This window comes from Hipposideros armiger, unplaced genomic scaffold, assembly GCF_001890085.2.
Source record: "Hipposideros armiger isolate ML-2016 unplaced genomic scaffold, ASM189008v1 scaffold_967, whole genome shotgun sequence".
NCBI lineage: Eukaryota > Metazoa > Chordata > Mammalia > Chiroptera > Hipposideridae > Hipposideros > Hipposideros armiger.
Genome location: NW_017732317.1, coordinates 136,650 through 147,766, shown reverse-complemented (window position 1 = coordinate 147,766; position 11,117 = coordinate 136,650). Strand labels below are relative to the sequence as shown.

The 11,117-nt window shown below is 48.0% G+C and overlaps 1 protein-coding gene across 1 annotated transcript in view; it reads right to left on the bottom strand.

Annotated features, from left to right (window-relative positions):
- Nucleotides 1-7,187: 7,187 nt before the first annotated feature.
- CARD19 (caspase recruitment domain family member 19) overlaps nt 7,188-11,117 on the bottom strand; it is a 20,840-nt gene continuing 16,910 nt past the window's right edge. Inside the window, exon 7 of the transcript XR_002122594.1 lies at nt 7,188-9,802. The gene's annotated coding sequence lies outside the window, so the exon portion shown is untranslated. The remainder of the gene's footprint in view (nt 9,803-11,117) is intronic.

Sequence of the window (11,117 nt, the reverse complement as noted above, 5' to 3'; positions counted from 1 at the left end):
CCACCAACTCCCAGGCTCAAACCTCAACAGTAACTCTAGCCCCCTGACCCTTACTCTAGACACATTCTTATCTCGGGTCTTGGCATGGGCTGCCGCTTTCCAGGGTCAGTGCTCAGCGCTGAGGCCCTCCCCACAAGCCCTCAGACCCCTTCACGGGTCACTGTCACGGTGAGCTATTTGGGTTTACTTAGCCCTTGGGGCTATATGGGCTGGCCTCACTGACCACTGTGTCTTCTTGGCAGTGTCTGAGCCCCACCCACCCTTGCCACCCTGGCCCAAGATCAGAGATGCACCCCTGGAAAGAAGTGCCCACCGGTCTCCCCAAGAGCAGAGAGGCTCTGCCTGAGATGAGGGAGGTGGGCCCCGTTCATGCTTGTGCTTCTACTTACTTGGTCTGGCCCGGCTCTCCCACCAGATACCACCATCCATGGCCTGTGTCCTTGGCACTATGTCTGGCATACAGTAGGTGCTCAGTTAATGTCTATAGCACACCCACTCACTCAGCCATGTGTGCCGAAGCCCAGAGAGAGAGCCAAAGTGGATCCAGCCCCCAGGTGTGACAACTCTCAGCGGCTCCTTCTGGACCCTAACACACCCACTCTTGCACAACTCCCCCATCTGCCCTACCCTGGAGCTCAGCTTTGTCCCCTCAGGGGACATCAGAGACCCCGAGGGTGAACAAAGGGTTTAGACAAGGAGATGCATACACGGAGTTGGGGGTATGCCACAGAGGGACACACATAGAGATAGGGTGTTGGGGAAGACTCAAGGGTGATGCTGGATGCCTGATGACAAGAGAGAGCCTTGCAGATGGATGAGCCCTGAGGCCTTATGAACCGGGCTTGAGGGGGGTGCTGAGTGAGACTGGCAGAGGGACTACAAAGTCTGAATTAAGTTTGCGAATTTTATTGCAATGATGTTGCTAACCTGTTTATATCAGAGGGATTATTCATTATGAATTTGTACCAACTGGACAAACAGTTAACCAAGTTTACTATTTGGAAGTGCTGAAAAGGCTGCATGAAAAAGTTAGACGACCTGAACTTTTTGCCAACCATTCATGGCTCTTGCATCATGACAATGCACCAGTTTACACAGCACTGTCTGTGAGGGAGTTTTTAGCCAGTAAACAAATAATTGTGTTGGAACACCCTCCCTACTCACCTGATCTGGCCCCTAATAACTTCTTTCTTTACCTGTAGATAAAGGAAATATTGAAAGGAAGACATTTGGATGACATTCAGGACATCAAGTGTAATATGATGATAGCTCTGATGGCCATTCCAGAAAGAATTCCAAAATTGCTTTGAAGGATGGACTAGGCACTGGCGTTAGTGCATATCTTCCAAAGGGGAGTACTTTGAAGGTGACTGTAGTGATATTCAGCAATGAGGTATGTAGCACTTTTTTTAGGATGAGTTCATGAACTTACTTGTTCAACCTCGTATGCTTAACCTTCTTACTGTAAAAGATAGATGATGGTGGATAAATGGACAAGAGATGATAGATTAACTGATTGGTAGGTGATAGATGATATTGGGTTGTCGGAAAAGTCATGATGTATTTTTTCTATGTTTTTCTTTGCAAAAATGCGACATGACTTTTCCAACAACTCAATAGATGGATGATGGATATGTGGACAGAAAAGGGGCCGCATGTTAAATCTGACAAGCTCAGGAGACTGAAAATAACCACAGAGGATGGTGTGAACATAAAAGTTCCTAACAAAGGTGGGCATGGCGAGAAGTCACATCCTTGGCCTGTAGCTTCCTTTACAAAGGTCAATCTTTACCTTAAGCCTGTCTGTCATCTTTTTGCATCTAAGGTAACATACCCAATATCAGAATAATCTCTTTTTCCAGACCCCCCAGGGGGCACAACCCACCACATCAGAGCAGGAAACTACAAAGTCCCTCATTGTTATCTTGTTCCCCAAATACTATCTCTATGTGCTGTAAAATGCTATTAATTATGCTGTACCCACCAATGTAAAAGAATTGTGTGTCTCTCCATTTTACTTTTTATCCAATCCCAGAGATTTCCCCCCGCTTTGCTTTCTCCCACCCCCTTAATCTATAACCAATGGATTTCATGTACCCTTCCTCCTTTGATTCTAATGTATAAAATAAGTTGCAAAACGGCCATTTTCTGGAGCATTTTCTCAATCCCTTGAGATTTTGCTTCCCGGCAATTGTCGTCAGTTTGGCTCAAATAAACTCTTATAAGTTTTCTCTTAGGCTGGATATTTTTCATAGATAGATAGATAGATAGATAGATAGATAGATAGATAGATAGATAGATAGATATTGGGTTGTTGGAAAAGTCACGACACATTTTTGCTACGAAAAACAGAAAAAATATGTCATGACTTTTCCGACAAACCAATAGATAGATAGATAGATAGAGATGATTAATTGAATAGATAAAAGATTAATGGATAAACGATAGATGATAGATAGGTAGATGGTTACATAGGTGATAGATTGACAGATAAATGATAGTAGATAGGCGTATAGGTAGAACGGTTGTCCCCAGTGTCTTCAGGCAAGGAAGTAGTTCTGTGCCATGGAAGCCCAGGCAGGGCCCCTCCGTCCCAGGACCTTGCTGATGTCTCCTCATGGCTCAGGTCCCCTGCCTGCATCCAAGGACACCAGTTTATTCCTGCCTGGCTCAAACCCTGGGTGTGTCCTCTAGGTCTGGTTCACTCTACAGGTTTCCCTCCCATGCCTCTCCATCCCCACTATCCACACTCGACCTGAGCTGAGGAAGGATAGGAAGGGTCAGCCACGACCACCACCACCCCAGTTGACCACCCCCAGGAGGTGATAACCAGACAGGGTGGGGCTGCTGCACTGAGAAGATGGTCATTTGCTCCCACACTTGCCACACCCAACCCCCTCCATTTTCTTACTCCCTCAGGGGCCTTCCACCAACCTTTAATTGGCTAATTCCTCTTTCCTCCTGGCATTATTTTTTAAAATCAAGGAGCTCAATGTTTTAATGTCTTTCTTCTCTTTCTCTCAAGTATTTATTTCACGGGGAAACTAATTAAGCACTGGATCTGTGTGGCCTGAGAAAGCTGCCCCAGGGCAGCGGCCCATCCCTGGACCTGCTGGGCTTCTGCCCTCCATGACCTCTCAGCTGGGAGATGGGGTTCTGTCCCACCTCCAGGTGGGATAAATATCAGGGTCCCAGCTGCCACCTGGCCAGTGCTGAGGGAGGGCCCCACTCCCTAAAAGGGGTCCTGTTCTTGCTCTCATTCTACAGGTAAGCTGACCTGAGCTCCAGTGGGCAGACCTGGGACAGAACAGACCCAGCAGCTCTCCCCCACCAGAGCTCCCTCCAAACCCAACCCCTCACAGATACTCATTTTGTGACACTGTGGGTCCCATGACCAATCTAGCAGGGGCCTGACCCAGGACCTAGTCAGGCCTGCGGTTAGTGAGGACACAAGGGGCCCGGGTGGGCAGGGCTCCCTCAGCCTTGCCTCAGAGCGCTGACTTGGTAGGAAGTATAAATAATAACCCCAACTCCAGCAGCGTCAGCGCCTCACTCCCGCACCTGGCCCTGTGCCTGCAGCATCAACATTATCCTCTTGTGAAGGGGAACCCTCTGTTATGCAACATGCAGCTGCATTTGAAACTCCGAAAACAAGAGCCTGTGGCACACCCAGCTTGTAAATATATGCCTTCTGGGAAGAGCTAGAGACCCAAACTCTCTCCCTCATAGGAACATCCACTAATCAGACACGTGGCCCTCCTTCATAGTACACCGTCCCAAAACCCACACCAACTCCCTACCTAACCAATTCTTCACACCCTCCCTCCCACTCTCATCACACTCTCCCTAACACCTCCTTCACACCCTCCCACATACACTCTCTCACTCTGCCTCACACCTTTCCTCACTCCCTCCCTCACACCCTCTCACTCCCTCCCTCACACCCTCCCTCATTCTCTCTTTCACATCCTCTCTCAATCCTTCCCTCACTCCCTCCCTCACATCCTCTCTCACTCCCTCCTTCACATCCTTCCTCACTGCCTCCTTCACACCCTCCCTTACATCCTCTCATACTCTCCCTCAGACTTCCTCCCTCATTCCTTCCCTCACACACTGTCCCTCCCTCACACAATATCCCACACCCCGCCCCTCCCCACACACCTTTGGTAATGGGAGATCTCTTCCCACCCCAGGCAATCCCTCCCAGCCCCTGCATGGCTCTGGAGGTAAGAAAGGCATCCCAACACTGTGGTAGGGATGATGAGAAACTACAGTCCTGGGTCCATTAAGGACAGGGATATGTTCTAAGAAATGCCTTGTTAGGTGATTCCATCATTGTGCAAACTTCTACAGTGCATTTACATAAACCTAGATGGTACACCCTACTGCACCCCTAGGCTGTATAGTCCAGACTTTTGCTCCTGGGCTACAAACCTGTACAGCATATTACTGTACTGAGTACTGTAGGCAACTGTAACAAAATGGTAAGTATTTTTGTGTCAAACATGTCTAAACATAGAGAATGTACAGTAAAAACATGGTATATAAATAAAAAATGGTCCACTTGTATAGTATAGGGCACTTTCCATGAATGCAGCTGGCAGGACTGGGTTGCTCTGGGTGAGTCAGTGAGTGGGTGGGGAGTGAGTGGGAAGGCCTAGACATTACTGTCCACTACTGCAGACTTTATAAACACTGGACACTTAGCCTACACTAACTACATTTATAAAAATATTGTTCTTTCTTGAATAATAAATTAAACTTAGCTTACTGTAACTTTTTACTTTATGAACTTTTTAATTTTTTAACTTTTTGACTCTTGTAATAATGCTTAGCTTAAAATATAAATACATTGTACAGCTGTACAAATATTTTCTTTCTGCTATATGCTTTTTTTCTATTTAAACACTTTTAATTTGTTTTACTCTTTAAACTCTTTTGCTAAAAACTAAGATACAAACACACACATTAGCCTAGGCCTATGCAGGGTCAGGACCACCAATATTACTGTCTCCACCTCCACACCTTGTCCCACTAGAAGGTCTTCAGGGACAATAACACCCGTGGAGCTGTCATCTCCTGTGGCAACAGTGCCTTCTTCTGGAACACCTCCTGAAGGACCTGCCTGAGGCTCTTCTTGAGGAGGTGTCACTCTTTTCAGAAACATGTCCATGGTGCTTTGCTTGGTTTATTTCTCTTTTTCATCATAGATTTTCTCATAAGTACATAATGTACCATGAACATTCCTATTAATTAAAATGCGCAGTGCCAAAAAAATGTACACAAGTGGACACTTTGGTCAACGTTGCTCAGGCACTAGTTTGCTGTAATTAGAAGTGTCTGGATGCTGATGGCAACCACTTTGAGCACCTCTTGTAATTGTAGAAGTCAAACATGACCTGTATTCATCTTGTATTGTCAGTATATATTGAGTATTACAATTTTAATTGTTTTTTTCTTTCTTAAAATGTGTATACATTTTTTTGGCATCGTCTGTATTTTATTGTTGGCGTCTATGTTTTCAAACTTTTTAAGGATCTTGCTGAGTTCTACAAAAGCTTCTTCTAAACTTTTCATTGAATTTTCTTGAGAATTCTTCTTCTCCTGCAGTTTCCTTTTCTCCTGCCTCTTCTTCAGCTACATGTTCCTGTTCCAGTTCCAACAACTCTTCATTAGTCAGTTCCTCAAGAACCTCCTCTGGAAACTCCCCAATGTCATGTTCATCCATGACCAGGTTACAGTTGTTTGCCATCTCAGCCACAGCCTTGGTGATTTTTGCAACCTCCTCATCCTTGGCAAATCCTTTGAAGTCATGGAACCTCTTGAGTGTCTTCTTCCAAATGCCATTCATTCACACTTTGGTGACATCACTCCAAACCCAAGCAAGGTCACAGATGCAGTCATAGATGGTGTAGGCTTTCCAGAATTGCATCAGTGTCTTCTCGGTGTCTTCCTCAGTTGCAGCAATAGCCTGGGCAAAGTTCCCCAAGATAATACGCCTTTAAAGCTGCTATAACTCCTTGATCCATTGGCTGGATCAAAAAGGTGGTATTTGGAAAGAGAAACACCACTTTGAGATTGGTATGAAGATCACCAACAAAAGGAGGAGCTTTATGAACAATAAGCAAAATCTTCAAAGGAATGTTATTCTCCAAACAGTACTTCCCCATTTCACTGGCATAGCAATTCAAGATGGCATCTTGAGAGCAGAGCTGGGTCATCCATGACTTCTCATTGCTCCTGCAGTACACCAACACTGTGTGCTTATTGATATGCCTGAAGGCCCTGGGTTTGCACTGTGCCGATCACAAGGGGTTCCCATTTGTTGCCTGTGACACTGCCCCCAAGCAAGACTATTATCCTGCCCTTAACAGCCTTGAAGCCTGGCATTGACTTGGCCTCCATATGGATGAAAGTCCTTTCAGGCATCTGTTTCCAGAATAGGGAGTTTTCATCCATATCGCATATTTGCTCTGGCAAGTAATTTCCCTCCGCAATCAGCTTATCTAGCGTTATTTTTTCACAGCAGCACTCTCAGGCTCACCACTCACTTTCCCATTATGTAATGAATAATGATTCTCGAATTATTTAAACCACCCAGATCTAGCAGTAAATTCATCATCATAGTTGGGTCCAGCCTTTTCTTTCAACATTGCAAACAAATGTCTTGCTTTGGTTGTGATAGTTATGGTCCTGAGAGGAACACGCTTCTGTGTCTGGTCTTCAGGTCATTAGAAGTTTCTCCATGTCTGATATAGGCTCTTCTTGAATTTTTGTTAGTCTCATTGCCTTCAGGGAAACAGATCCATTAACAACTTCTGTCTCTTTGTTCTTGTTCTTCAAGATTGAAGCTATCTATGGTCCAGTGGGATATGCCACTGGTGATTTTCTACCTTGATAATCCTTAATCACTTTTGTTTCTAGTTCAGTCACTTGATGTAGCCTCTTACTGGTAACACTAACAGTGGATTTGTATGCTTAGGGTCCATGATGAACAGAACAACATGAGATTAAATCAAGCACAAGAGAAAATGATGTAGTCAAGAGATGAGTTAAACACGAGATGTAGGAGGCTGCTGCCAGCATACCACAGCTACTGTTTTACAGCAAACTTTTAAAATAAGTAGATAGAGTTCACTCTAAAATAATGATAAAAAGTATAGTATAGTAAATATATTAACCAGTAACATAGTCATTTATTTTCATGTATTATGTACTGTACATGTTGCTGTCACACAGCCCATGTGCTCAGGGCATCAAATATTTAACATTCAATAGATAAGAGTTTGAAATAACAAAAGGTTTTATTTATCGAGACAATGCTGTAACAAGAAGATGGGAGCTTTCTACTTTTCTCAAATCTGTCTTAAGAGCACCCCACCATCCAGCACCCTATATATCTAGGGAAGGAAGAAGGGGTGGGGCAAGAGGTGGGATCCAAGGAAGGGGGATTGGAATCTCCAAATCCTTGTTCCCAGTAGGGAAGTTACTCAAGTCCCAGGCAGAGCTCCTCCAGTCAATTAGCATATCTGCAGAAACAGGCTGGAATTAAGGTGGAGTCAGGGAGGGAAGGAGAAGCAGTCCACCCTGTTACATACATAATTGTATATGCTATACTTTTTATGACTTGCAATGCAGATTTGTTTATACCAACCAGCAACACCACAAACATACGAATAAGGCTATGATGTTACAACAGTTATAGCACTAGACAATAGGGATTTTTCAGCTCCATTATAATCTTATTGGACAACTGGCACATATGTGGTCCATTGTTGACCAAAATGTCTTTATGCGGTGCATGACAGTATTCTTACTGGAATGTTAGGGAGGACTTCCTGGAGGAGGTGGCATTTTACCCAAGATCCAAAGAGTGGGTAGATGGGGGATTAGTAAGGAGTATTCCAGCCAAGGGAACAGCATCAAAGGTGCAGAGGCATGGATCACAAGCAGTTATTTTTGTTGGGGTGTGAAGGTGGGGAGTCGGGGGCAGACAGAGAGGGCCTTGAGGGAGGAGGAGCAGCAGGAGAGGCTCTGGCTTGTTGTGCCTTTCATGCCCTGATGGATTTAATTCTCTCCAGGTCATAAGCACTGACTAACCAGGTGGTAGACAGACTGGGGAACTCCTGGGGGGAGGTGCTGAACCTAGACACAGATGCCCTATTGTTTTCCCTCCCCAAATCCTGCCCTAAGAGGAAAGGCCTTGCAGTGCTCTGACCAGATGGGGGCAGGCAGATTGGAGAGGGGCCTGGCCCGTGGGTTGGGCCAGTGGGCTGGGCTGTCACAGATCTCAGCTCCAGGCACGGAGTCCAGACATCATCATTGAGGCTGAGATCGGAGGAAGGGTTCAAGAACAGCCTGGGCTCAGGAGCTGGCTTTGGACCTTGAGGGCAGGGTCTTGGTGGGTCATGGTTGGAAGAAAAAAGTAGTCATGGGAAATGGCCCAGCCCAAGCCATGGGACAAGCACCCTGGACCTTCATGGCTCACCAGAGGGCTCCTGAGGCCCCGGGATAGGCACTGACCATGTCTCACTTGGGATGGCACCCTGCCACAGGGCCCTACAGAGCCATGACCTCGCAGGTGTCAGGTGACAGGCCCGCCTGTCTGTTGCACATTTCCTCACAGGCACTGCCTTAGACTCTCCTGGCTGCTACTCGTGTAACAGAGTTCATAGTCTGAGCAGCTTCAACAAAAAGGGCATTGATTTCTCAGTCTGGAGGCTGCAAGCGTGAGATCAAGGAGTCTGCAGATCTGGTACCTGTCACCTTTCCCCAGGCATCTCTGTCACCTTCACACAGGTGTCATTGCCATGCTCACCTGAGTATTTCTGTCATCCTCACCAAGGCATCTCTGTCACCTTCACCCAGGAGTCTCTGCCACGTTTACATGGGCGTCTCTGTCGCATTTTCCCAGCTTTGTCTCTCAGAGAGCAAGACGAACATGGAGAACACCCCAGGGCTTCCGCCCAGAAGAAAGTTACCCAGGAATCAGGATCTTGCCCACTCATGGCAGCTAGAGAGATTGAAGACTGGAAAGGACATGCCAGGCTGAGCCACAAGGGTCTGCTGACCTTGAGAACCTCTGCTGCCCCCAAGCTCATAGCTTAGAGGAGGCATTAGTACTAGTCCCATCTGTCTGGCGACCAAGAAGCAGCCTCCAGCTCAGCCTTTGTAGCGATGAGAGATTGTTTACATGGGGCCTCAATGGGTGCAAGGGATCTGGGGAGCAATGCCTCTTCCCAGCCCTGGACAGGCCCCGGAGAAGGGCTGCAGGGGAGTGGGCAGGTTCACAGTGCCTCCCACTCCGGACCCCAACAAGGTCAAGAGGGCTTCCATGTGGGGCGCAGCCACCTGGGGGCTCTGTTCAGCCTGCCCAGCTTGGGGCAACAACCTTGCTCATTCCACCAGAAACCTACTTTAGCTGCGCCTGCCAGCAAAGTGGTAAATGCATGGAGCACTTGCAGGGATGGCGCTTTAAGTGAGCAGTACTTCCCCAAGCTGTGCTCAAGGAGAGGTTCCCAGAGGAAGCCCCCACTGCACAGGTGACTGGGTAGCAGAGCGGGCCATCAGTCACGTCCTCGGATGGCAGAGCGGGTGATCAGTCACGTCCTCGGTGGCGGCAGGTGGGAGGGCTTTCCTGCCTTCACCCTTACTTCTCCGACGGGCACACAGAGTGAAATAGCACCAAACTGGCCACCATGTCTTGGAGCTGATTCCTCTGTCCCCATCTAGTTTCCCACTCCCTGTGCTCCCGGAGCCCCTCATTCCTGGAGTCAGCCTGCCTGGTGCCTCTGGAAACCCCCTGTGGAAAATGCAAACTCATGATGATTCAGGGGTTGACAAATGTGCTTGTTTCCCTAAAAAGAGGCTGAAGGGAGGAGCTGATACAGGGAGGCAATGAAAAGAGGGACCCACTGGGTACTGGGCTGAGGCCCCAGCAGCATTGCTCATGTGTGTGCACGTGTGTACAGGAATGCTGTGCACATATGTACACATGGTGTGTGTACAGTTCTGTGTACATGTGTGCATGTGTGTATAGTGCCTGTGTACATGTGGGGAGGGCGGCTGAAATAACACTTTCGGGTGCTGTGCAGTCCTGGGCTGAGAGCCTCAGGTCCCTCATCTGTAATGAGGGTGGTGACAGGCATGGAAGAGGGGAAGGGTACTCTGCCATCGTGCCTGTAGGAGGGCAGAAGGCATCGCTGAGGATGGGCAAGCATAGGAACCCGGGTCAGCTCCCAGGGCCCCGGGGCCTGACCGTGGACATCAAGGGCAGCACCGGACGCTCTGGGGCTTGATGCTCACCCTCTTCTGTTCATGAGGGACATTGTCACAGCAGGATCCTGAGCATGGGGCCGGGGGTGCAGACACCCTGGTCGAGGGGGCCAGAACTGAGAGGGACGGGCACAGACTTCCTGGTCAACGGGACTGGCACTGAAGACTAGGGATGGGTGTGGCCAAATCCCAGGCAGCTGATGGAGGACATGATTGAGCCAGAGGTTAGGACCTGGGATGGCACAATGATCTATTTCATCTCTAAATTTTCTATAATGTTCCTTGGACTGTTTCGTTCTCAGAGTCTGGATTCTCCTGGGATCCCAGACAAGATTTTGTGTTCATTTCCAGGCTCTGAACTACTAAGAACCTGCCATAGCCTTTGTGTGGGTGTGGGAAGCAGGGGTTCTGTCAAGGGTGGTCTATGGGATCAGGCAAGGGCCCAGGAAGGGGACACGGGGCGAGGAGGGGGAGTCTCCTCAGGATACATCATGGGACAGGAACAAGAATGTGGTTGAGCTTGCACCCCAAGTGCAGGGTCCCATTTCTTGGCTAAGTGACCTCCTATCTTGTCCTATTTCCTTATTGGGAAAGTAGGAACAGTAGTCCCCACCTGCTGGGGTGGCCAAGAGAAATGAAGTTAACATGCAGAGACTAGAGTAGTACAAGTCATTGGCTGATGCCCCCCAAGGCCCAGGGCTTGGGTGACAAGAGTGGCCTGGTGGTGTCTGCCCATCCTACTCATCTGGGGCCTGGGGCTGGGGAGGGGGAGGTGGTGGGTAGGGACGGGTGTGGGGAGGTGGACGCTCTAGAGAGCTGTGGGAGGAGGACATGTAGCAGGG